The 26,693-nt window shown below is 39.0% G+C and overlaps 1 pseudogene; it reads left to right on the top strand.

Moving 5' to 3' along the window:
• The first annotated feature begins 324 nt into the window (after nt 1-324).
• LOC101836717 lies at nt 325-26,693 on the top strand (annotated as a pseudogene).

Here is a 26,693-nt window from a genome sequence, read left to right as displayed (position 1 = left end):
AAGTACAGGTGTTAACAAATTGGAAAGCCTAGGCCAGATACTTTAAAGAGTTATCCTTATACTTCTGTTGCTATAGAATCACTTCTGGTATCAAAATCTGTATTAGCCAGGGTGTTCTAGAGTAACAGGACTTATATAATAACTATCTCTCTTTATGTAGAATTATATAATATACTGCATATATAATAAATCAACTTTATACTTTATACACACACATGCCAATTTATTAGAATAACTTACAGGTTGTGGTCCACCTAATTCAACAATGACTACTTATGAATGGAAGGTCCAAGAATCCAGTAGTTGTTTCATCAAAAAGGTTGGATGTCTCCGCTGGTCTTCAGTGCTCACTGGGATCCCAAAGAAGTAGGCTCTAGTGCCAGCGAAGGTATGAATCTGCTAGTGAGCAAGAGCAAACAGGCTAAGAGCAAAACCTTCCTTCTTCCATGCCGTAGTCTTCCAGCATGGCCTGTGTTAGATGTGGGTTTTCCCAGCTCAAAAGATCTGGATTAGGTATGTTTTCCTGCCTCAAGATCTGGATTAAAGGCACATTTTCCTAGCTCAAAGGTCTGAATTAGAATTAAGCAAAACTTGCTTGCCTATGTGCCCCCCATTTTTGGTTTTAACTAATTCTAGATGTAGTCAAGTTGACAACCAATAATAGCCATCACACCAAGGCAACTTATGGAAAATGTTTATGTTTCTAGATGGTAAGAATTCATGGTGGTGGGGACAGCATAGCAGCAGGTGCCAAGCATAGTACCAGGAATGGGATGCTGGTATCCCTGATCTTGAAGCAGTAGCATGAAGCAGAGAGAACAAACTGGAAATTGTGAGAGTCTTTTAAGCTCTCAAAGCTGACCTCCAGTGACATATATCCTCCAATAAGGTCATACCTCCTAAACCTCCACAAGCAGTGCCACCAATTAGGGATCCGGAGCTCAAATACATGAGCCTATGTGGGTCAGTCTCATTGACAATCACCACACACCTACATATATACACACACAGTATACCAAAATAGTAAGACAATGAAAATTCAAACTAAAAGATAATATGTGAGAGGAGGAAAAAATGTACACAGAATATTTCTGGTATGTAGCACGTGGGGTAACCATAGATCATGGGAGTGCAGCAAGGAACAGAGAATGTATGTATGGTCAAGAGCAGTCTTGCTTGTTTTACCAAGAAGGAGAGACATCAACAGGCCATGTAGGATATATAGGGTGGTAGATGGCCAGAAATATAGCCATCAGGCATGGAGACACTCAGTACGAAACTATGGTGATGGTGAGAGGGTCCTCCTGTTTGGAAGGGCATGATAGGGCAGATGAGTCTTTAAAGGAGGGAGCTATAAAACCTGGGAAAATAAGGTCGGGGTCAGTCCATGCAACTTATTCTGAAGATAAGGAAAAATCTAGAATTACCTTTCCCTACAATGGAGGATGTACTCATTCACTGTATGTTTATCAAGGTTCTGGGTCCACTCCCAGGAACTGACAATGTAACAAGAGGAAGCCACGAATGACTGAGCAAGGTCATTGTGGATAATAACAACTTCGGCAAAAACAATAGAACAAAACAGTAAGAAAGAGGGTGGCCAAAGGCCAAGGACAACTTATAAATGCAGTCTCTCTTTAATAAGACAAGGACACAACACTATCAAAACAATGCCGTAGGAAGTTGCATATATCTTCGCTTAAAAAACATTCATACAACGAGAAAAGCAGTCCCCCGGCCTTCTTTTCTCCTCTTCTTAAATGTTTTATTAAATAAAAATTTACTAACTGGAGCTTTTCTGGATCTATTCCTCAAGTTTGTTTTTCTAAATTAAGTAGGAGTCTTTCTAATTAGAGAGATTTTAAGGTACAGGGGCTAGAGATGTAGTTTAACCAGCTGAGATCGTACCTAGTATACACAAAACAGTATCACATACAATCCCAAATGATGACAAAAGGCTACAATTCCAACAGTCATTCAAGGTCATCCTCAGCTATATAATGAATTCAGCGCAGCATGGGATGCAATGCCCTGTCTCAAAATTATTCTAATTGTGTAAATATATGGGTCATGTTGTCATTACTTGATTCATGTATGCAGCGGATATTGATCAAATCAGGATAGCTAGCATTTCTATGTCCCTGAGCACTGATATAATGTTTTTGATAAAGATGTAAGTTTTCCTGTTGGTAGGGATCAGAGTTCACAGTACCTTCTGGTAAATTTTATGAGTAACTAGAGAAAAATTTGATACAAGCATCAAAGCAGTTCAAAACATGTTATTTCCTGCCGAGTATAGAACATCAGAAAAGGGGTTTTTCGTTATTTCTTCTTGTCTTTCATTTTTTATTTATTGTATATGGGGGAGTGAGGAACCCCATGCTATAGTGTGTGGAAGTCTTTGGATAACTTAGAGGTAGCAGTTATCTTCCTCCATCATGGGGGTCCCGGGTATTGAACTCAGATATTCGGTTTTGGTGCAGACTTAGCATCTCAAAGAACCTCTTTGTTTCTTTTGTTAATATCAAAGCTGCAAAGGAGCTAGGCTTCTCAGAAAAAAGGCAGGAGAGCCCCATGTTAGAGCTGTCCCTGAATCATGCAATGTAGCTCACTGTCTGCTACATTCAGACCTGGATGTTCTCTCATGATCCCATTTGTGGAACATAACTGCTCTTAAATAAAGTAGAAACAACTCATCAATCCCCTTCTTGTCCAGTTGTGTCTGTATTTTTTGCTAGGTTATAGGATCCGTATTTTGTTAGGCCGTTCAGATTTGCAGTTGGCTAGATGTGTGATGCTAAGTCAACAAACAACACAGTTGTCAGACCTGTCCATGAATGTTACCAGAAATGAGTGCTGCAGGTAAAACCTGCTCTCCCAAACTGCGTCTCAGAAAACAGCTGCATGAGCTGGGAATTCCAGCTGTTTTCAGAAGCATGGTGACTACATAATGTTGATTGCTTCTTTATATTTAACAGCTTTGGTGTGCGTCTAAATTATGGGTGTGCTGGTAATTTCCTTGGAGAATGTATTCTCCAGTGTTCTCTGTATTCTTCCATTACACGCTCTTGGACTGCAGATGCCTTTGCTCCTCTAGTCTCAATTTTGCCAGAGGCACAGACCATGGCAGTTCATTCCAGTCATCCTTCACCATGAGAGAGCACCTTCCCTTCCTTCTCAATTCTTGTTCACTTTTCACCTCCTTTCAAGACCTAGTGTCAGAAAACCAATTTAGTATAGAAGGAGGAATTGAGATTTCCAGGCCTGCCAGATGGCTCAGCAGAAAAAAATCCCTAACAACTTGTGTTTGATCCCTGGACCCACTTGGTGGAAGGAGAGACTCAATCAACTCCTACAGGTTCTTCTCTGATCGCCATACAAATACATGGATGCACCTACATACTTAACGTGCACAAAAGAAAGAAATCAAAATGAAACAAGTGGGTTAAGAAATCAGCTCTGGTTGGGTGGTGGTGGCGCATACATTTAATCCCAGCACTCGGGAGGCAGAGACAGGAGGATCTCTGTGAGTTCGAGGCTAGGCTGGACCCCGACAGCCTCCAAAACAATACAGAGAAACCTTGTCTCGTAAAACCAAAAAAAAAAAGAAAAGAAAAGAAAAAGAAAAGAAATCAGCTCTGCCTAAAGTCTCTGGCGTCACTTCATTTCTTAAAGTCTCATTTCCTTGATTATATCATGTGAATAAATGACAAGGTCTAAGCTTTACCATATCTGAAGTTAAAAAAAATGATACACATCCCAACTAATATGAAAGGTGTCTGCAGTTAGAACTCCTGCCTCCACACTCCCATTTTGTCTATAATTGCTTGTTTAGAAAATTACTTTTCTACATATCTGCATAGAGTGTTTTATGCTCCATGTTTCCGGACAACCATGATTTAGAAAGTTTAATTTGCATACAAATCACTTGGGGATCCTGCTAAGATGTGGATTCAGACTTGAGGCTCTGCATTTCCACCAATCTTTTCAGTGTCCTTGAGGCCATTGATTCACCAACCATGCTTTGAATTTGAAAATCTCAACAAGTTCAATTATAGTGTTAGAAACTTTGCACTTTGTGAAACAGAGCACCATCTAAGAGAGTCTTATGGTAATTTCTTCTCATACATCAAGAGACCTGGTAGATGACCACAAGCAAAGGTTTTGTTTTTCTGTGTTGGCAAGACCAATCTGGCTGCAATTCTCTTGATTGTCAATGAATGTGCACAAAATGGCAGTTGTAGACCTCATGCCCAAATTCAGGGGATATGGACCATGCCAACCATTTAAAAATTAGGACAATGAGAGTTTATTCAGAACCCATGAAAACATTGTATGTTGCCCTTATCATATTAATGTCTAATGGCCAAGGTTGAGTGTCGATACTGAATAGAAAACAGCAGGGTCTGCTTTGTCTAGGATACAAACTACTTCTCTCCCTCTTCTTCCCCCTCCCACCATTCCTTCCTCCCTCTCTTCTTTGCTACATCCCTTCCTTCTTCTTTTTCTCCCTCTCTCCTTTCCCTTTCCCCTCCTATTATGTATCCTGGGATGGGAATAAACTCAGCATATGACCTAGGATGATTCTGAACTTCTAAAGAAGAACATAACTTTGAATTTCTGGACTGCCTGTCTCCACCTCCAGAGTTTTGGCATTATAGGATTGTGCCAACATATTCACTTTATGCAGTACTGGGGATTGAAACCACAGCTTCATGCATGCCAGAACAAGCATTCTACTCATTGAGATACATCCAAAGCCCCATTTACCCCTTTCACATATACTCAAATGCATACTAACTCTTTGGAGATTTACTTTACGCCTTAAATGGATCTGTTAATTTTCATGGATTTTTGTCACACGAGAAATTTTATGCCACATAAGATATTAATCAATGTGCCACATAGGATATTAATCAATGTATTCATCAATACTTCATCATTACAGAAAATACAATTATCAATTAATATAGCCAACTTTTAAATCCTTAATAAAATGTTTATATTCATAGTAAATAAACACAGATCATACCACTTGACTTAAGTAGTTCAATCTCCTAAATTACTTTGTTTACATTTAAATTACACCTCAGTGAAGGAATGAGATGCCAAGCATAATGGGCCAAAGGGAACTTGGGAATGCTAATCCCCTGGTTATAAATAGAAGACCAGTGATACACAGTAAACACAGAACAAAATTAAGTTCAAGATCCATGCCAAAAATAGACTTTAGAAATGGGCATTCTAAGGAGGAATTATTTTAGTAAAATAATCCTAGTTCCTATTTTAAGAATTCATGCATCTTTCATAATATATTTAAGTAATAGCAAATAAATGAGACGTCTACTATAATTACTGCACAAGTAATTCTTGAAAGGAAACAGATAGGCATATTTCCTTGTATGAAAGTTGAACACATTTTGTTAAAATGGGAGAAAGAAACAGAATTCATGTGCCACAGAGTCAAATTAGAGTTCAAGAGTTAAAGCAGGTTTCAGTTATTTGAGAATATATATTTGCATGTTGCTCTAGGTTAGATATGTGTTCTTAAGTTTAGGTTATGGAACCTTGATTTTCAGTAAACAAGAGGTTGGACTTTCTGCAGGTGACTAGACCATGAGGGCTCTGTTCTCATAAGTAGGGCAAGCCATTCTGTATTCACGTCTTGGTGATTGCTGCATTACTAAAGTGGGTTCCTTCTGGAATGATTATCCTGTCTAACCTATCATGGGATGCTCTCTGCTATGCTATGATATGAGGAGGTGGGTCCAAACCAAATGCCAAGCATCATCCTCTTGAATAGATCAATTTCTAGAATCTTTAGACGAAAATACTCCTGTTCTTTAGAATTCACCAAGTCCCAAGTATTTTGCTATGGCAACAGAAAACAGTATAAGCTGGTAATGATGGTATGCTCCTCTAATCCAAGCACTCGCAGAGACTTGTAGATCTCTGTGAGTTCAAGGCCAGCCAAGGCTCTAGGGCTACACAGTGAGGCTCTGTCTCAAAAGAAATTCAATACAGTTGTAGTGGTGTGTGCCTATATTCCAAATTACTTGAAGAGCTGAGGCAGGAGGATCACTTGGGTTCACAATTTTGAGACATCCAGAGAGTATAATAAACTTCTGTTGTAAAGGAGCAGAAAAGAAAAAAAAAGACAAAACACAGCACCAAAATACCCTGTCAATGTCTGAACTTAAACAATTATTCACCTGCAAAGATAACTTTCAGATAAAGTAGGGTATCAACACCCCAGAAATGAGAAATAAATACCTTCACACTTGATGTTCTGAACTCAAAATAGCACATTTTCTATTAAAAAAATGATCAGATTGGTTTATTTCTTCTTGTACAATATAGATAACCTCCTTGTTGATTGTTGCTAAGATTAAAAAGTGATTGGTTAATCGTAAAACAGGATTATCCGGGGAAGGAGGTGGTGTATGGTCAATGAATTCATTAAGCCTGTGAATGTCTGATCAAGACTTTAGGAGCTTTTTGGGGACATAAAAATAATTGAGTTTTGAAATGAAATTTATGGATCTAGAAATACAAAGTTAAGTTCGTAAAATAGAAATCAATAACTGTTTAATTAAATTCCCAACATTGTCAGCCCCATAATTAATATGTTTCATATCTTTAAACACTTTGTTATATTTAAAAGACCATCTGTAAGTTGTGTTTTCTCACTCTGTTAATGATGGTGTGTATTCATGGTGGTTGCTGAGCAATTATAACCAATTCATTAATGAAAAGTTACTTGTAGCTAAATATCGTAAACTATAATTACAAATCTTGACCATGTGTTATTCAGTAATGAATTATGCTTCCTGAGGGATGTGGGTTGCTCTAATGTTTAATTTTTTACATAATGTAGAAGAGAGGTTCTGCAAATAAAAAAGACTTGGGCTACAGATCATTAAATAAATCCTGGAGGTAAAGACTTGACTATACATGAAAATATATGTTGATTGAATGAGTACATGTCTTATAGAAAACCTATAATTGAGAATACTAGTATCTGATAGATAATTATTGGAGTTATTTGCAGAAAATGTCCCTAAATTTTATGTTTCAATTAAAAAAAATCATTTTTAAAATTCATTGTCATCACTCTGATCGTCTATCCAAAGTCTTTATTGGTCCCGTATTTCATGACTTCCAACAGCAAATTCTAGACTTGAATTGACTAACACTTTTTCCTTCCTCCCAGCATTGATTTAGCCCTTTCCTGTTGTCTTTCAACGTAGATCATTCAGAGTGTGGAGAGATAGCTTTTCAGGTAAAATGCTTGCAACACAAGCAGCAGGACCCAAGCTCAGTCCCCTGCACACATTTAAAAGCCAGCCATGGCAAGAGGCGCTTGAAATGCTATTGCGGGGGAGGTGGAAGCAGGAAGATTCCTGGTGTTTGCTAAGCAACAAGGGACTCTGTCTCAAAAACACCTGATGGGCCCCCCTGGCTATCATACACAGGCACACACAAATATCCACAAATACAGACATGTCTACACTTGCACACACCCACACATATGTAAATAAACAATAAATTTAAAAAGTCCTTCCTCTAGCACTTTAATTATCTTTAACCATTATTTAGTTAGCATAGTTCAAGCCTACCCTGTGCCAGGCAGAATGCTAGGATTTAGGAAGTTAAGAGTGAATGCAACACACTTCCTTTCTCAGAGAACTAACTAAAGATGTGTGACCCCACTGCTTAGAATGTTGCTGTCTACCAGCAGTAACAGCAGAACCATACCTTGATGGAAAGCCTACTCTCCGGTCTCTCAGATTCAGAGAACTAGAACTTTCCCTGTAACTAGACTCTTCTGTGATTCATATGCCTGTCAAAGCCTGAGCAGTACTGTGGAGTCAGAGATGTTAGCCGGATACATTGATTGCTGCTTTATGTAAAGGATGAAGTGTGGCTCTGTGGCCTCAGCTTCTATATCCCTCTTGAACCCCTTTCTTTACTCCAACCCTCATAATATCTGTGATAGTCAGTGTTAATTGTCAACTTTACGGGAGTTATAAGTGTTGTGAGTAGAGGGTGTTTTTTCCCCTTTGGGTGCCTGACATCCAGCTCCCAAATAAATACATGGAAACTTATTCTTACTTTTAAATGTCCGGCCTTGCCCTAGCTTGTTTCTAGCCTGCTTTCCTAACTTGAATTATCCCATTTCTCATTAACTATGTTTTGCCTCTGGGACTTTTACCTTTCTTTACTCTATATCCTTCTTTCCTTCTTAGTCTGTGACTGGCTATGTGAATGCCCTCTCCTCCTTTTCTCTTTCCCCCCTTTTCTCTAGATTTGTCCTATTTACTTTCCATGCCTGGGAGCTATACCTATTTCACTTTTCTGCTTAGTTATTAGCAGTTCAATTCTACATTATACCAATCAGGTGTTTTAGGCAGACACAGTAACACAGCTTCATAGAGTTAAACAAATGAAGCATAAAAGAATGCAACACACTCCTGGATTCTAGTTGCAGAGAGGGAGGAGTGATGAGCAAAGGGGTCAAGACCAGGCTGGAGAAACTCACAGAAACAGCTGACAGGGAGCTCATGGATAGCTGGGAAATCAGCATAGGACTGATCCAGACCCCCTGCACATGGATGTCCGTTAGGAGGCCTCTGTAGTCTATGGGGCTTCTGGTAGTAGATCAGTGTTTATCCCTAGTATATGAATGAACTTTGGGAGCCCATTCCACATAGAGGGATACTCTCTCAGCCTAGACACATGGGGAAGGGTCTAGGCCCTGCTCCAAATGATATGATAGACTTGAAGATTTCCTATGGAAGGCCTCACCCTCCCTGGGCAGCAGAAAGGGGATGGGATAGGGGGTCAATGGGGAGCAGGGGAGGAGGGGAAGGAGAAGGAACTGGGATTGACATGTAAAAGAAGTTTGTTTCTAATATAAATTAAAAGAGAATGCAACACATCTTTGCATCATTAAACAAATCTTATACAGCATAAACAAATGTAACACATCTTAAACTAATATTCCACAACATGTAAGGACTTACATGGACTTATCTGTGGGAGATTATCTTGATTAGGTTCAATGATGTGGGAAGACCCATCTTAACTGCAGGCAGGACCATTCACTGGGCAGGAGATCCTGAACTGTATAAAGTAGAGAGAGCAATATGAGCATCAGCAAGCATTTATCGCTCTCAAATTATTGAATGTGGATTTGATATGTCCAGCTGCTGGAAATCCCTGCTGCCTTGACTTCCCCACCATGGTGGATCTTTGAACTTTGAGCCAGACTAAACCTTTTCTCCCTCAAATTGCTTTCATCATAATAGTTTATCCCAGCACTACGAGAAGAAACTAAGAAAATACCCATTTGTGAACAGACACATAACAGCCTTCGTCTAGCAGCATAGCCTTTATGTACAAATCTTGCTCTTGTTCACTGTTTTGTGCATGCACTGCACCTCTTCATCATCAATTTTTCCACTGGTTAAGTACAGGGATAAGCACTTGTGATTTTGTAGTGCTTGAGAACAGCTAACATTTTCCAAACCTATATAATTAGATCAAATACTTTATTAGCATATATTAATTATGCATATAGAGCTTCATTATGATATTTCCACACATGAATCTAATGTATTTTGATCTTAAATTTACTTCCCTCATTACTCTCTCTTGTCTGCTGCTAATATCCATTGATCCCCATCTTTTTTCAACAAGTCTATCTTCTACTTTCATGCCTGTCATTTTGTTTTGGTGATCCAGTGTGCATTTCATTAGGGTGTCTTATAGAAGCCGGGGTGGGAGGTTATTTATAGAAACCCAGACAATTTACCAGTGACTAAAACACGGAAGAAAATGCTTCTCCACCTTCCAGGAACCAATCTAACCTATTTCATGACAGAATGTTGACAGAATCAATTGCAATATCCTCAAATGAAAGGTTAGATTGGGACCACTTAGCCATCAGAATGAATGCAAATAAATTGATGCAAGATAATTCCCTTATTTCCTAGAGCTGATATACGTGTGAGCCACAGTACACACAGACATAACTCATGCCTACTGGTACAATTCGATGGGAAGAAACAGAAACAGTGACCAATGTGTGGGCCTGCAAATGTCCTGTCACACATCAGGGCAGTGTCCTGATAGCAAACACTAGGATAAGAAATGTAGAAATGAATCTTAAACAATATAAAAGACAATGGGAATAGAGGACAAAGAAATACCCAAACAGGGCCAATGGCAAAAATCACAAAGATGGAAGAAATGAACCCAGTAAGTTTTGTTATTACAAATTTTGTTCTTATCTTGTCTAGTTAAAACTACAACAGTAATCTAGCCTAGTGTAACTGTAATCTGAGGTTTCAGGAAACTGAGGCAAGAGTTTTGCTTGAAGTTTGCTTAACTACATAATTCTAGCCTGAACTATAGTGTAAGACACTGTTTCAAGAAGTAAATAAGATCTGAGTGTTAATTAAAATGTTGTAATTAGTATTGTTTAAACTACACATAGCTAAAAAGAAATAGCAAAGAAATACTGAAAGTTGCATGCTTGAAAAATCAAATCATATAAATATTAACCAAATAACTGTTAGAATTATCCATAGTACTTTTCAAAGGGTGAGCCCCATGCCCAGCAGTATATGACCAACCAAAATGAACTCAGTGGCATTTTTTGTAAATTTTTGACTTATATTTCTATGTTTGGGAATTTTTATTTTACTGCTCTTTTGCTTGCATATGGTGGTTTCCTATTTTGTGTTTTCATGTGTTTTGTTTGTGTGTTTCTTGTGCTGTTTCTTTTTTAAAAATCTTATTTTTTAAATTTACTTTCTAAAGAGAGAGAGAGAAAGAGAGAGAGAGAGAGAGTGCAAAGGCATGGAGTTGGGTGGAGAGGTGGAAAGGATCTGTGAGGAGTTGGAGGAGGGGAAACTGTGATCAGACTTTTGTATGAAAATATGTTCAATGTAATAGAGAGAATTATATCAAAGCCATAAAAATAAAAATGTGCTATATACTGCAAAGTTACCGATAAAATATTATTACATTAAAAATGTGTGTCTAACAATAACATATTACTCAGGTACAAGTACATATACACATTACACAAAATGATTACAGTACATGCTGAACAATTGAAAATCCAACTACATTTTAGAAGCTAAAGTAATTTCAACACACATACAAAAATCTATTATCAAAAATCTCATTTTTTTCTGATCACAGCTACTCTCAAAATTGAGAATAAATGAAACAATAGAAATTAGAAATTAAACATACTGCGCACATTTTTTCCTTTTTTATTTGAATTAGAAACCAGCTTATTTTACATGTCAATCTCAGTTTCCTCTCCCTGCCCTCCACCCCTGCTTCCCATTGATCGACCCCCTATCCCATCCCCTTTCTGCTCCCCAGGGAGGGTGAGGCCTTCTTTGGGGAATCTTCAAAGTCTGTCATATTATATGGAGCAGTGCCTAGACCCTTCCCCATGTGTCTAGGTTGAGAGAATATCCCTCTATGTGGAATGGGCTCCCAAAGTCCATTCATGTACTAGGGATAAATACTAATCCACTACCAGAGGCCCCATAGATTAACCAGACCTCCAAACTGACATCCATGTGCAGGGGGTCTGGAACAGTCCTATGCTGGTTTCCCAGCTATCAGTCTGGGGTTCATGAGCTACCTCTTGTTCAGGTCAGCTGTTTCTGTGGGTTTCACTGGCCTGGTCTTGACCCCGTTGCTCATCACTCATCCTTTTCTGCAACTGGATTCCAGAGTTCAACTCAGTGTTTAGCTGTGGGTGTCTGCTCCTGCCTCCGTCACCTACTGGATGAAGGCTCTAGTATGGCATTTAAGGTAGTCATTAATCTCATTATAAGGTAAGGGCATTTAAGGTAGCCTCTCCACCATTGCTTAGATTGTTAGTCGGGGTCAAACTTGTAGGTCTCTGGACATTTCCCTAGTGCCTATAATGTCTTCCTCTATTATGGTATCTCTTTTCTTGCTCATCTCTATTTTCCCCTGACTCGATCTTCTTGCTCTCTAATGTCCTCCTCTTTTCTCCTCTTCTTCCCTTCTCTTTCTCCTAAGTCCCTCTCCCATCCCCCATTCTCCCAATTAGCTCAGGAGATCTTGTCCCTTTCTCCTTCTCTGGGAGACCATTTATGTCTTTCTTAGGGTCTTCCTTGTTTCCTAACTTCTCTGGTGGTGCGTACTGTAGTCTGGTAATACTTTGCTCTATGTCTAAAATCCATATATGAGTGAATACATACCATGTTTGTCTTTTTGTGACTGGGTTACCTCACTCAGGATGGTTTCTTCTGGTTCCATCCATTTGCCTGCAAATATCAAGATTCCATTGTTTTTGTCTGCTGAGTAGTACTCCATTGTGTAAATGTACCACATTTTTTCTATCCACTCTTCACTTGACGGGCTTCTAGGTTGCTTCCAGGTTCTGACTATTACAAATAATTCTGCTATGAACATAGTGGAACAGACATCCTTGTTGTATGAATGTGCATCTTTTGGGTATATGCTTAAGAGTGGGATTGCTAGATCTTGTGGTAGACTGATTCCCATTTTCCTGAGGAGCTGCCACATACTGCACACTTTTTTTGTGTGTTTCAAGACAGGCTTTCTCTGTGGCTTTGGAGGCTGTCCTGGACCTTGCTCTGTAGACCAGGCTTGTCTCGAACTCACAGAGATCTGCCTGCCTCTGCCTTCTGAGTGCTGGGATTAAAGGTGTGTGCCAACACCTCCCAGCATACTGCACACTTTTAAATGGCTATAGATACCATTCTACAGGGAATATTAGTATGAGATGCAAACTCAAAGACCTGAGTTCAAATCTCCAGCACCCAAGTCAAACAAGTCAAAAGCTGTACATATCCATCTATAACTCCAGAGTTGTGACAAGTAGAACTAGGATGGTCACTGGGGCTTGAAGGCTGTCAGCCTAGGTCCAGATTTAATGACTGACCCTGTCTCAAGTAATAAGGCAGAGGGTGAGAGAGTAGGAAACCATATGCCCACCTCTGGTCTCTGTATGAGTTCACAGGTACACGCAGCCACATATATATGTGTGCTTACACCACACACAAACACACACACACACACACACACACACACACACTTAAAAAAAAACCAATTAACAGTGGTGACAAACAAAAGTTAAAACATCCAAAACAGAGAAGAAAAACCAAAACAAGTCAAATGAAACACCAGCATTTTTAGGAAGATGTAACAGCCACAGGTGCCCCAGAAATTTCCAAGATGAGAGACACTGGACAAAATGTGGATATATCTTATACAAGGCTGCTCAGAATAAAAGGGGCCTGAAGTAGATTTATTCCTTAGAAAATACTGGTCTATCCTTCAGATTGTGTCAATGAGAATAAGGAGCCAAAAGACCCTAGGGGAAACTAAGACGGTTCAGGACCTGTGCTGCAGAACACTGTGACTTAGGGTTTATGTGCAGTCTTGCCTGATTTTGCTACTGCATGAGAAGGACGCATATTCCCTTTGACAAAGATATAGGGCTTATTTGGGTTTCCAGAGAAGATGCCGTTCCCCAGAACACTTGGGAACTCTCCTTCTGAAACAATGCTTAGCATGGTGGTGCTAGCTTTGGAGAAGGAATTTCGTCTAAAACAAACGTCACAGAATGATGCTCAGAGATGAGAAACCTTACATTTTTAACAAAAGTAAATAATTTCCAAGTAAATAAATACATGTTTGGCTGTAAACAGGCACTGGAGGGCCTTTGTAATAGAGCTGGAGAGATGGCTCAGCTGTTAAGAGCACCAACTACTCTTCTAGAGGACCCAAGTTTGATTACTAGAATCCACATGGTGGCTTATAACCAAGACTCCAGTTCTTGGGGACTGATTCCCTCTTCTGCACTCCATGGGCACCAGGCAAGAACATGGTCACAGACATACATACAGACAAAACACCTATATACATAAAAATAATTTTGAAACAATTTTCAAATATTTAAGTAATAACAAACTACTAAGAAGGTTACTTCCTCCACAGATGGATATGCTGGAAGACTTACTCCATTGGTAGGATTTATTTTGTTGTTGTTATTATCATTATTATCCTGTGTTTTAAGATAAGTTCTTATTATATAGCCCAAGCTGGCATAGAATTCAACATGTTGACTGGGGTGGCCTAGAACTATTCGCCAAGCTGGCCCCAAATTTCTGGCAAGTCTCCTGCCTCAGTCGTCATAGTTTAGAATTATATAAGCGTGGTACAACTCCCATACTTTAGATGTACATGCTTTTAAAAGAAAATCAAAATACCCAACATAAATGATTTTTTGAGGTGTGGGGTTGAAGATACAGATGGTTAAAACCATTGACTTTATGCTTCAAAATGATGGCTCATTATTAGTATTTAACATCTTGAATATAGTATTTCTTATACATCAAAGCATATAGGTCACTGTGGAGCCCAGAGGTTGATGTCAGATGTCTTCTTCAGTTGCTTTCCACCTTATTCTTTGAGATAGGCTCTCTAACTAAACCTGGAACTCACCGTTTTCTCTAGGATGACTAACCAGTGAGCGTCAGGGATCTGCTTAACTCTGCTCCCTACCCCCACCCCAGCTCTGGGGTTGCAAATGTGCTCCAAAGGACTTGGTTCTTTACACGTTTGCTGGGACTCTGAACTCAGGTCTTTATGTTTGTGCAGTAGACCAACCATCTTCTCAGCTTCAGTAATAAATTTATCTATGATCAATTAAACCTAGAACTCAGGGATGGCAAGATGACTCATTGGGTAATGTGCTTGCGATGTAAGCCTGAGGTCACTCCTTGGAATACAAGTAAAGGTGAAATGAGAGAACCAACTCCACAAAGTTTTTCTTGACTTCCAGAAGGATACTATGACCTCCACACACACACACACACACACACACACACACACACACACACACACACACACACACAGACATACAGAAAAATAATATGATAAGTAAATAAACATTTTAAAAACAAGTAACAGAGGTCTAGACTGTTCACAAGTACTTCTATTTTGTTATTGCAAGTTTAAACTCCAAGTGATTTTAAAGAAAGCACATGTACCGCAGATAACCATTAAAAAGTCACCATGTTGCGATAAGATGATTAATCCTTCTCTTCATATTTAGTCTTTCCAACATTTGCCTTCCTAGATTAGGGAAACATCTTATGAATGGGTAGAACTGAACAGACTGGGAACAGGAGCATTAGTTTTCTTCATACTGACAGTCGGCAAGGAATATCAGAGGTCCTGGAGCCATCCGATTTGTGTTGCAGAATTTATGCCACCACTGTTCCATTCCTGAAGCTCTATAGTACAAGTCTGTTTTCTACTGTCAGGATGCAACCTTGCACAGAAGGAAACTGGCTTATCAATGGCTTGAAGTTTATGGTCTGATGAAGCCTGTGCATATAAAGAATGAACAGAAACAGGGCTTGCACAGGTCCTTGGAGCTGAATACAAAAGTGGACACATGCCGACATCTCTAACACAGAAGGATCTCCAATTAATAGCTACTTGCAAATGAAAGTTAATTTCCTTTAAGGGAGTCTCACTGGAGAAACTACTCTTTAGGGGAGTCTGCATGCCCAGCAGTAGATTACCAACAAAAAACAAATTCAATGGCATCTTTGGAAGCTCCATGTTTCCCAATAACAGGACAGGCCTTTCCTTTTTTAAAAAAATTATTGTTGTGGAATATTATTTTAACTATGCAAAGATGTGCTACATTTGTTTATGCTATGGAATATTACTTGAACTATGTGAAGGTGTGTTACATTTGTTTTGCTGCCTTTGTTAATGATGTAAAGGTGCATTACATTTGTTTATCCTGCCTTTGTTTAATTATGTAAAGATGTGTTCCATTTATTTCAGCTTGCCTGCCTGAGGCACCTGATTGGTCTAATAAAGAGATGAATGCCCAATAGCTAGGCAAGAGAGGAATTGGTGAGGCTGGCAGGCAGAGATAGTAAATAGGAGGTGAAATCTAGGCAAGTGAGACAGAACAAGGAGGAGAAAACAAAGAAATAAGATTACCACACGTGGGGCCAGAAGCCAGGCAGCCCCCAGACAGACATGGAGACAGCAGGAAAGTCAGATATGCAGAAAGAAAGAAAGAAAGAAAGGTAATAAAGCCCCAAGGCAAAATGTAGTTAAAGAGAAACAGATTAACCTAAGAGTTAAACTAAGGTCAAGCATTCAAAAAACAAATTATAAGTCTCTGTGTCATGATTTGGGAGCTGGTTTGCGATCCAAACGAAAAAGCCTGCTGCTTAATTTAAATTTTATTTTATCATATACTTTGCAGTTTAGTGTTTTCATGGATTCCTAAGTGATGCTGTTTCTTGTGCCTTCCCTTGGGCTCCTCTCCTTCTGTTTGTTTGTTTTGTTCAATTCCAATGTGTTAATTGTTGTTTCATCTTATATTTTATCTTATTTTATTTTGTGATTATCCCTTAGAAGCCTGATTGTTTTCTAATGATACAGATGAGAGGCGGGAGGTGGGGAGAAACTGGGAGGAGTAGAGGGAGAGGATACTCTAATCAGGATATATTGTATGAGAAAAGAATCGATTTTCAATCAAAGGGAAAAATGAGCAGAGAGTATCATATAATTGTACATTCAGTCTAGAAACTAATTTGCCTAAACACTGTATGAGTAGTGGTGGGACAGCCATTTGTATTTCCTGTTCCTGATGATACAGTAAATAGCTCCCAGAATTGTGCTTTTCTTTTTCTGTTCATAAAAATAAAATTTAAAGTTACTTTATCTATCTATCTATCTATCCATGTATCTATTTATTTATATATTTATTTGTGTACCCATATTGTGTTATAAGGGTGCGTGTGAATGCCGTAACGACTGGAAGTTCTCTTTTTCCTCCTTGTGGGTCTTGGAGAATCAAACTCATATTGTCAGGATTGGCAGCAATCACTCAATCACTCTTATCTACTGTGCTATCTTGGTGGCCCCATATGGATTGCTTGTTCATTGAGTTTCTCTCATACCAGCATTTTGCCATGGGACAAGTCTCAACTGCTGATTCAGGTTCCTGTGTAGACAAATGGGTTTCATAAAACAAGAAGACCAATTCAGGTTTCTAAAATCAACTCAAGAGGCTTGGGTTCTAAGCTCTACTCTAATATTGATCAAGTTTAACTTCAGTCATCAATATTTTTTTCTGTGGCTGTCCCAGATATGGCTTGTATTGTATATTTTTTAAATCAATGGGAATGTTGGCAGGGCAGTGGTGACACACAGCTTTAATCCCAGCACTCGGGAGGCAGAGACAGGATGATTTCAATCAGTTCCAGGGCAGCCTGATCTACAAAGCAAGTTCCAAGGCAGCCAAACAAAACAAAACAAAAAGAAAGAAGAAAAATTCTATTTCGCTTTCACTTTTGTCTGGATACAAGGAATTTTGCAGTTCTTAAAAAAAAACTAATTTCCAACAATTCATATGTATTTACCTTCACTATAACCTGTAAGTTAGTACTCACTGTAAATTGTTTCAGAATAGCAATACGATTTGACAAATTCAGATGTATTATTTCATAGAAAAAAAAGAATATTGGTCCCAGAAAAGCAGTTAACAGTTTCTTACCAAAGAGGCATGGGAATTTAGAGGGACCCTCTCCTGTAAAAAGACTACATTGCCACAATTCTCTTGAAATGGAAGTCCCAATTTGATTGTAATCCAGCATCATTCTCCAGAGATGAAATGGGAGTCCAGAAATGTCCATGTTATGGTGACCATACAGCCAGAAATTGAGATGAACATCTAAGCACATATAAATAGCTAAGTGAGCTTTAACAGATTGAGCTGACAGGGTAAGTGGATTCAATGGGTGAATCATTTCTCTTCCTTTCTTCCTTGTGGCCTTTCTAATTCCCATGTAGTAGCTTCAGACTTCGAATAATGGCTAGCAGGCAGGCATTTATGTACCACGGTGAACTAGAACCCTGTGTGAGTGTGTGTGTGAGTGTGTGTAATTTACCATTTGGAGGGAAAGAAGTGATCCACACGGTGCAGGCTCTCTGCCTGCTCCCTCACTCTCACAGCCCTTCTTAGCGATATGTTATCAGTCACGTTCTGATAAGGATGCCAGGCCCAGGAGAGTGGCCTGTCCTGTTGAGATCACAAAGGGATTCCCAGACAGAACAGGCATTAGCGTGGTCTGTCCACCCTTTGGTCTGTTCTACATCATTGACTTTTCAAGAGATTCTCCAGCTACTCTTCACATGCCGGAATGAGACATTACACACTAAAGTGAGGCTCCTGCTGCCCTGTAGTCCCACTGACTTCTGAGACTGAACATGGACTACTGTTTGGTTTTTTCTCTACGGTTTTGAATTTCATCATTTAGATCTTAGATCCACAACTGACCTACATACTGTTGCCTACAGCACTTGTTTAACACCATGCAAATGATTTTCTCTTTTAATTTTTCTTAATATATCTTCACATTTTAATGTACCACTGAAAAATCCTGACTCATAGTGCACCATAATCAGCAGTTCAAACTATATAACAAAAATAAAGAATCTATGTACTTGATATACACGCAAAATTTAAAATCCAAATCAATCAACTTGCACCCTACACAAGCAGTTTAGAATGATCCAAGGAATGTTTTGCACAAGACAGCTGAGGAAAGCTGTTGGTCATGGCCATGGAAGGATGTCCCAGGGTCCTTAGTGTCCAGGCCTTGTATGACTTGCTTAGGTTTCTTGCACCAGGCTATTGACCATGAGCACCAGGCAGGATGTGGTTGCCTGGAGAGTAGTCAACCTTTAGCCACTTTAGCCATTTAAACCCTCAGTAGGCAAGTAATGTGCTTTCCTTAGGAGAAAGAGAATTTAGCAAGTGGAGGTCCTACCGCTTTCTTCATCTGCAGTGTTCATATCAGTCGTCTAAGAATACTTTATATGTTTTCTGAAACCATCAAAACTTGTTTCAATATGTTGTAGACCAGGCTGGCTTTGAACTAGCAGAGATCCGCCTGCCTCTGCCTCCTGAGTGCTGGGATTAAATGTGTGAGCCACCACCTCCTGACAAGTTGCTCTTAAAGACTTACTTATATTTTTGGTGGTGAGCTTAGCTTTTAACGGCTGAGCCATCTCTCCAGCCCAAGACTTACTTTTGTCTGAACTCTGGCTTGGAAGTAGGAGATCTCAGAAAGACAGCCTTCCTCCATTGGTGCTCTGTTCTTGGTGCTTTTCTTTGGCTTCTTCATTCTTTTGGCCAAGTTTGGCATATTCTGCAGCCTCCTTCTCTTTATTCTTAGTGTGTTGTTTCTTCAGAACGATAGGTCAGCATTTGTGTCAAGACATGTGGAGTAACAAGACACTGAATTAAGGTGCCTTGGTGCTGAGGGGCTTTTTAACTTTAAGGGCTTTCCGAAAACATATTGGTGGACATCATCATCTTTAGCGAGGTTGAAAAGCTTTCAGATTTTACTAGCTCTTTTGGGCCCCAACTGCAGAGGCACAGTAGTATCTGTCAGTCCAGGAATATCATTCTTTACTTTATTTTATTTACAGTAATCAAGTTGAGATCATTCAGATTGATATCCACACCACATCCTGAACAGAGTTGCCCTTCCTCTCTCCAGTTCTCCTTGGTCTCTAACAAGAATGCCCCTTACTCAACAGCTGGCAGTCTGTTTTCCACCACTGATTTGAACCTCACAACCCTTCCACTCTTCACCCAGAGCATCACCAACTGCTTCTGTTAGAACATACAAAGTTTGTGTTCATCATCCGTTTCAATGAGTCTCTGACAGCTGTGGCTGGGAGGGAGATATTCAGCTTCATCTTAACACAGCGAAATGTCCAAGAGGTACCTCAAAAAAAGAGCCCAAGGTTGAACTTTTTTTTATACGAATTGTATTTAAATTAGAAACCATCTTATTTTACATCAATCCAAGTTCCCTCTCCCTCCGATTCTCCCATGTCCTCCCCATCCCATTCCCCATCCCCTCGCCAGGGAGGGTGAGGGTTGGCCTTTTAAAGTTTCTATGCTTAAACTGCTTGCTCCTGTTCATTGAAAAGAAATTATGTATTTTCAAAAACATTATTAAGGTTCTGAGGAGGTGGTTCCATAGTCAAGAACACTTGCTGCTCTTCCAGAAGACCTAAATTTGATATCCACCACCCATGCCAGGTAGCTGCCTCACAACCGTGTCTAACTCCAACTCCAAGGGATCTGATACCTCTGGCCTTTCCTGGTATGAGGCATATTCATGCAAAATACACACAATTTAAAAAATAAAAGTAAATCTTAAAACTATTAAAATATTAAGTAAAGTAAAAATGCTAAAGACTGGATGTAGCAGCACATGTCTATAGTCTCGGTATTTGTAAAATCAGGAGGCTTGACATAAGTTTGAAGACAACTTGTTTTACATAGAGAGTTCCAGGTCAGGGCATAAAAGATGACTCAAATGTTAAAGGTTAGGCTGACAACCAAACTGTTAAAAGTTCTAGGCCTTCTAAGGCTACAAAATGATTTGTTAGATATATGTATACATATCCATATATCTATATGTACATATTCCTATATATGTATGTTCATAAAAGCAATTGGGGCATAAGTATTCAGCAAAGAAATACACCTTTCTTTAAGTGATGAAGATACACAAACTTAATAATACAAAAATTTTCTTCTATAACTTTTCCAAAAATTAATATGATCCCATTCAAAACACTTTCTTTGGAGGAAATAATCACTTTAAAATATGTTTGAGGAAACAAAACTCACCAAATGTAACTCATGTACAGACTATTTTACTAGGAGTTGCAAGAGAATCATGCAAAGTAGCATCAGCAACAGAATAAACAGAAAAAGGAGCAATAATTTGAAACTGTTGTTTCCAAAACAGGAGGAGCAGTAAAACAGTTATTTTATATTATGCAGAAGCAGTTTTAAGTTAACAAAGGAAGTCTGGATCCAGCAAAGACCACTAGACTCCAGGCTAAAGAAAATCCCAAGGACAAAGTTAATTAACCCAAGTCACAATCTTGTGGCAGCCCAGTAAGAAAAGAAAAGTTCTTGACCCCAACTAACAGATGGTTCCCTCGGTCCTATCTCTAAGTGATTGCAGCCCTTTAACTTTCTAGTCAGGTGGCGATAATGGTGATAAAAAGCCAAATGAAGAAAGGCAGGCATCTCTCTCACCCCCTAGCCTCCAGTGTATGAGTGCTATCTATTAAAATGCATTAGCCTTAGCAGCCCAGCCAGTGAACTGCAGCTTTAAGAGAAATAAAAGAATAAACGTCTGTCTTTATGAAGCAAAGCTTAAACCTAGAATTTGCAATACTTTTTAAGCTTTGAAGGATAATTTGTAGGACACAGTTTTTAAGGCTTTCACCTCTTTATTGCCAAAGAAAACACAGGAGGGATTACATAGGAGAGATGAACAGTTAGTTACATGACTAATCTACATGGAAACACTACAGCTCTTCAAAGAATTTCCTGTGTATCATAGCACCGTAGAGGGGGTAGAAGAATCCTCTTTACAAGGGGGAGTGGAGGATGGACAGATGATGTTCCGTGGTTAAAACCACTTGCCACTCTTCCAGGGGACCCTATTTCCATTTCCAGCACCTACACAGCAGCTCACAATCATCATCTGTAATTCCAGGGGATCCTATGATTATTTTCTGGCCGCCATAGGCACCACACATGAATTTGGTACACATACTTAGATGCAGGCAAAACACCCATACACATAAAAAGATGGGACTGAACCAAGAAAGATTAACTAATAAATTTGTTTTTATAATTCATAGTATGTATGTGCATAGTAGACTTTTCTGCCCAATCATCTTTGAGACTTAGTCATGAGTAAATCCAAAGCTCTGGAATTGTAACTTTCATATAAAGACTAAGAGCTGAGGTGAAAGGGAGAAACTCCATCAATCTAGACTGTTTTCTCCTTACTGGGCAAGAAATGGGTTGGGGGTAGGGGGAAGACGGGGGAGAGGAAATAAAGCAGGGAGAAGATAAGAAATCTATAGCTGGAAGATTGCAAAGGGCTGGCACCCTCTCAGGAAGGAAGTGGATTGAGATACTCCTGGCTGTTGAATAGTGAATTGACACCATGGCTTTCCTCTTGGTGAGGATTCTCATGAGTGAAATAATACACATGAATAACAACATATGTTAGTGTGCTTTGCACTGCTGTGACAAAACACTTAAGATAATCAATCAAAGGGGGGGCAAGACTTATTTTGGCCTTCTGGTTTCATAAACATCAGTCAATTAAGATATTGTGCCTGGGAATATATGATTGAATAAAACTGTTTCATATAATGGTGGCCAGAGGGAAGTGGGGGCAGGAGACAAATGGACAGGTCAGGATCCTAGTATTTCCTTCAAGGGCAAACCCCAATGACCTAACTCCCTAATATTAAGCCTGACCTCCAGAAAGTTCCACCACTACCAAACAGCACTATATTCATATACCTTTAACATATGAAGTTTTGGAGATCCAACCTGTAACACAAGGGTATCCAAGAGGTATGCAATAAAGTTGAAGACCATAGATGGTGGAGTCAGATTTGGGTTGAATTCAGCCTCTAGTTCACACCAACACTGTGCTTCTGTTTTACATGTTGTAAAATGGGACAACACCAGTCTTTGCTTCTGGTTATCATGAGAATTCATTGAGTCCACACTTGGAAAATGCTTACAGCTGTGCCGCACACACAACAAATAGTATTTGAGCATTTGTTCAATTAATAAGGCAATGTTATGTAAGGTGAGCCGCTGATAGAAAACATTGTGAGGGCTCATAGTTCATACCTCAATTTCATTTATCCTACTCTTTCTGATTTGAATGATTAAGCTGTTATAAAACTCTCAATTTCTAATAGAAACTTCCACTGCTAAAATGTTCTGATATAAATTTTTACTTCATTACTTATGTAGACTGGTTCCATCATAGATAATAACTTTTACCTGGAGAGCACATGTATAGGAACTGAGGATAGTTTTCTCCAGGGAGAATTGGTCTGTCTTTCATACCAAAGCTTCCAAAGAAGCTATTTATAATTTTATGTAGACTTTTCTAAAACATGGATCTGGCTTTACAAGTGACCTCCATTCAGGAGGTGTAAAAACTTGGTCCAGAAAAGAACAGGAAATTTCTCAAAAGCCAAAATCTTTAGACATTTCTCCACAAAAGATGGGCCACTACCAGCCTTCGAATATATTTACATATTGTAGCATATTTTAAGTGTTCTGGGATACTCAGTTTCATGGATGTGCCATTAACTCTTCATACATTCAAAGTTCTGTAACTCTGCTCCCCAGGCTACAAGTTCTTGGGAACTAGTTGACACAATTTTGTTTGTTTTGCTGTTCTTCTAAGGAATTAAATAAAATGTTAGTTATTCTTCATATTCTTGAAAGATATTAAAAATAAACCTAGGTGTAGAGTTTCTTTGTGCTTTTCTTTTTGTAATATAAAAATTAACATGAAAAATAGCACTGTTGTTTAAGAGTATGAAAGTATACTTTTGCCATCCTATGTTGCTTTTCTTAATCTCTTCATTTAGGTAATTTGTCTATCCTTACCTTTTATTTCACCAATAAGAAATAACCGTGACCACTTCTCTATAGATTTTTATCATACCATAAATTCAACTCTACATTAACTGATGCTTCCTTTTACAGTGAGACTTAAATTTGTTCTATGTTTTCCTCCTTCCTCCTCAGACACAGACCAATGTATTTCATAAGATTTTTAATAATACTTTTCTAAGACTATCATTTTACTTTATTCCCTGTGTGATGCAAATCCAACCAGATTTTTATTATTGTTCACCCGAAATATCTTCTAATGTAATTTGTTCTTCTTAGCCAAACTAAAGTGCTATGGAACATACTTCCTACATCATGGTTCTTATGGATATTTAGGCTTTTGTTAATAATCACTTTATAGGTCAGCCTATAGTCATTTTGTCAAATGATTTGACAGCATATTATTCAAGTGATTTACCTTGGAAATTGACTTCTAAACTAGGGCTTGAAATCATAGACTTGAATTGAGAGGGTTTCTCAGTTGTCAAATGCCTTCCTCGTATATGCAAAGCCCTGGGTTTGCTCTGCAAGACACACATACACACACACGCGCGCGTGCGCGCATGCATGTATGCATGCAGACATAGATACACACACAGACACACCCAAAGGTGCACTCATGCACACATGCATGTGAATGCACAGAGTAAGAAAGAAAAAGAGAAAGAAAAAACTATAAGCCAAAATAGTATACATAACTTATTTGTTTCTATGGTCTTATCGATTTCATATTTTGAAGTTACTACTTTAGGGTAATATAATTTATTTTCTTTTTGAGATTATAATAGAATTGCAACATTTCTCCCTTGTCTTTTTTATCTGTGAAAAGTCTTGTGGCATATGCCTCCCACTAAGTTAGATTCAGAAAGCTTCTATAGCACAGTACTTGGATTGACTCGACAGGAAGTGCAGAAGTATTGTCTCTAGGTCATTCTCAAGTGGCAGTACCATGAGGTTCAATGACATGAGACTGGCCTCCAAAGAACTGTGATGATGGGAACAGTCGGGAAGCAGTAAAACCTTCCAGCCAGGAGAGCCACACTGCTCTTCAACCTGATACATTCCCTCAATGATCCAGATTTTAAAAGCCCATCATTGTAGGCTTTGTCAATACTACATTGTCATTCTATGCTAGCTTTCATGATCCTTGGCACTGAAGTGACAAGTTACGTAGCAGGATTCTGAGGGTCCAATGTGATAACATTGTGCTTATCCATGCACATTTGCCTTAGACATTCTCTAGTAGTGATCCTCAAGAAAGCTATGTTGTTAAAGGAGAGAAAGCATGATCTTTAAAACCACCAAGCTCAGAATATTGTTATAATCAGATTTTTTTCTTGTTCATGTTCAGTTTACTAACTTTTTGCTGTGTATAATTTATCATATTGTAGACAGGACTTCACCCAAATCTAGTGCAGAACAGCAGATTCTGATGATAGATAGCATGAATGCACAGCCTACCTTCACCACAGACTAGTTTCATCTCCAAAGCAAGTCTTGTGATTGAAATAAATTGAATGCATGTTTGAAATTTTCAAGAATAAACAAAACTTCAAATTATGCATGCAAGTAGTATTATATGAACAAGTTGTATTTATATATTTAGGAATATACATAAAATTTATGTACATACGAATTAAAGTCAGTGGATTTTGAGAGAGAGAAATGTGGGATTTCAAGAGAAAAAGTTCTTTAGTTACCTGAAGTTTTTTGTCTAGAGTTGAGGCCTTATGAGCCCAAATCCAATTCATACTAGCATGTCTATTGGTATTGTCTTTGTTCTGATAATGTTTAGGTAGTCATAATAGTGAGACTTCATGGGTATACTGTTCGTTGCATCTAACATTGCTAGGATACACAATCTTACAGCTAACACCCTGATCCTCTGACTCTTACAATCATTCTGTCCCCCACCCCCAGCCTGAGTTACAGGAGTGTTTTGTTGGTGTATCCATCTGGGACTGGCTCCACAACTCTATGTTTATTGGTTGTGGTTTTATGTAATAATCTCCTTTTGTTGCAAAGAGAAGGTACTTTGATGGAGGTGAGGACTAAACTAATTGGTGGGTATAAGTACAAATGTTTAGGTAGTTGTTGGGGATTAAGCTGGTTTAGTAAAGTTGTGGTTACAGGTTCTCCTCCACACCAGCTTTGATTACTTGGCTAGATATCGAGTACCAGGTATAATCTCCTTTTTTGTGGGTCTTAAATCCAATTACAGAGATGTTGGTTTCTGTCAAAGGATACATGCCAGGACTGCACACTTATGGTTAACGTGCCATTCTAGTTCTTGTTGTGGTTCATGGGTATCACAGCTGGGTAGGATTGTTACTTGCCTCCATCCTTTGGAGCTTGCATGGCATCTTTTAGTACCGAATGGCCTCCTTAGCTGCATATCTGCTTTCATGTTTGAAGTAGTCATTGCAAGCTACCCATATTGGTGCCTGTGAGAATGTGATGGCAATGCTGTGCAGTTTGTATCATTTGGACTCTGGAAAGCTCATTACCTTCAAGATTTTAATGTCTCAGGGACTATAAGCAAGATGTTGGTGCATACCCTATCAATTTCACCTGGACCATTTCACCTGAATTTCAGTATGCAGCGAATCTCTTAGTAGGGGCTATTTTGATGAAGCCTGTAGTTCTGGTTTTCACTGCAATGACCATTAAGATCAGTTGCATGAAAGACCCTCTTGTGGAGATGGAGATATATTGCTACAAGGTCTCTACCTTAGTTTTGTGTGTGAGCAGCCTCTTTACATGTGTTTCTGTGAGCTGGAACCACCTTGTAGATCATTATGGCCAAACCACTCTTGACTTTCCACCTGACTTTCCGGTTAAAAAAGAAGCCTTGATAAGCAAGCATTATACGACTGTGTTCCCATTAGGGATCATAACCACCACCATGCCACTCTTGGGTGTGATTAGCTTTCTCTCTGAGATAAGTTCTTTAAAACTGCGGAGTCAGGTGAAGGCCATGTGTGCTTCCAAATTTTCCAAAGGGTCTGAATTAAGGACTCCTGAATTTGGAGCATCTGTCAGAAGGCACCTAAAAGAGATTTCCTATTCACACAGAAAACCCGTGTAG

This window comes from Mesocricetus auratus, unplaced genomic scaffold (genome assembly GCF_017639785.1).
Source record: "Mesocricetus auratus isolate SY011 unplaced genomic scaffold, BCM_Maur_2.0 Super-Scaffold_100003, whole genome shotgun sequence".
Taxonomy (NCBI): domain Eukaryota; kingdom Metazoa; phylum Chordata; class Mammalia; order Rodentia; family Cricetidae; genus Mesocricetus; species Mesocricetus auratus.
Note: the sequence above shows the minus strand (reverse complement) of the source record. Positions and strands in the feature narration are given on the sequence as shown.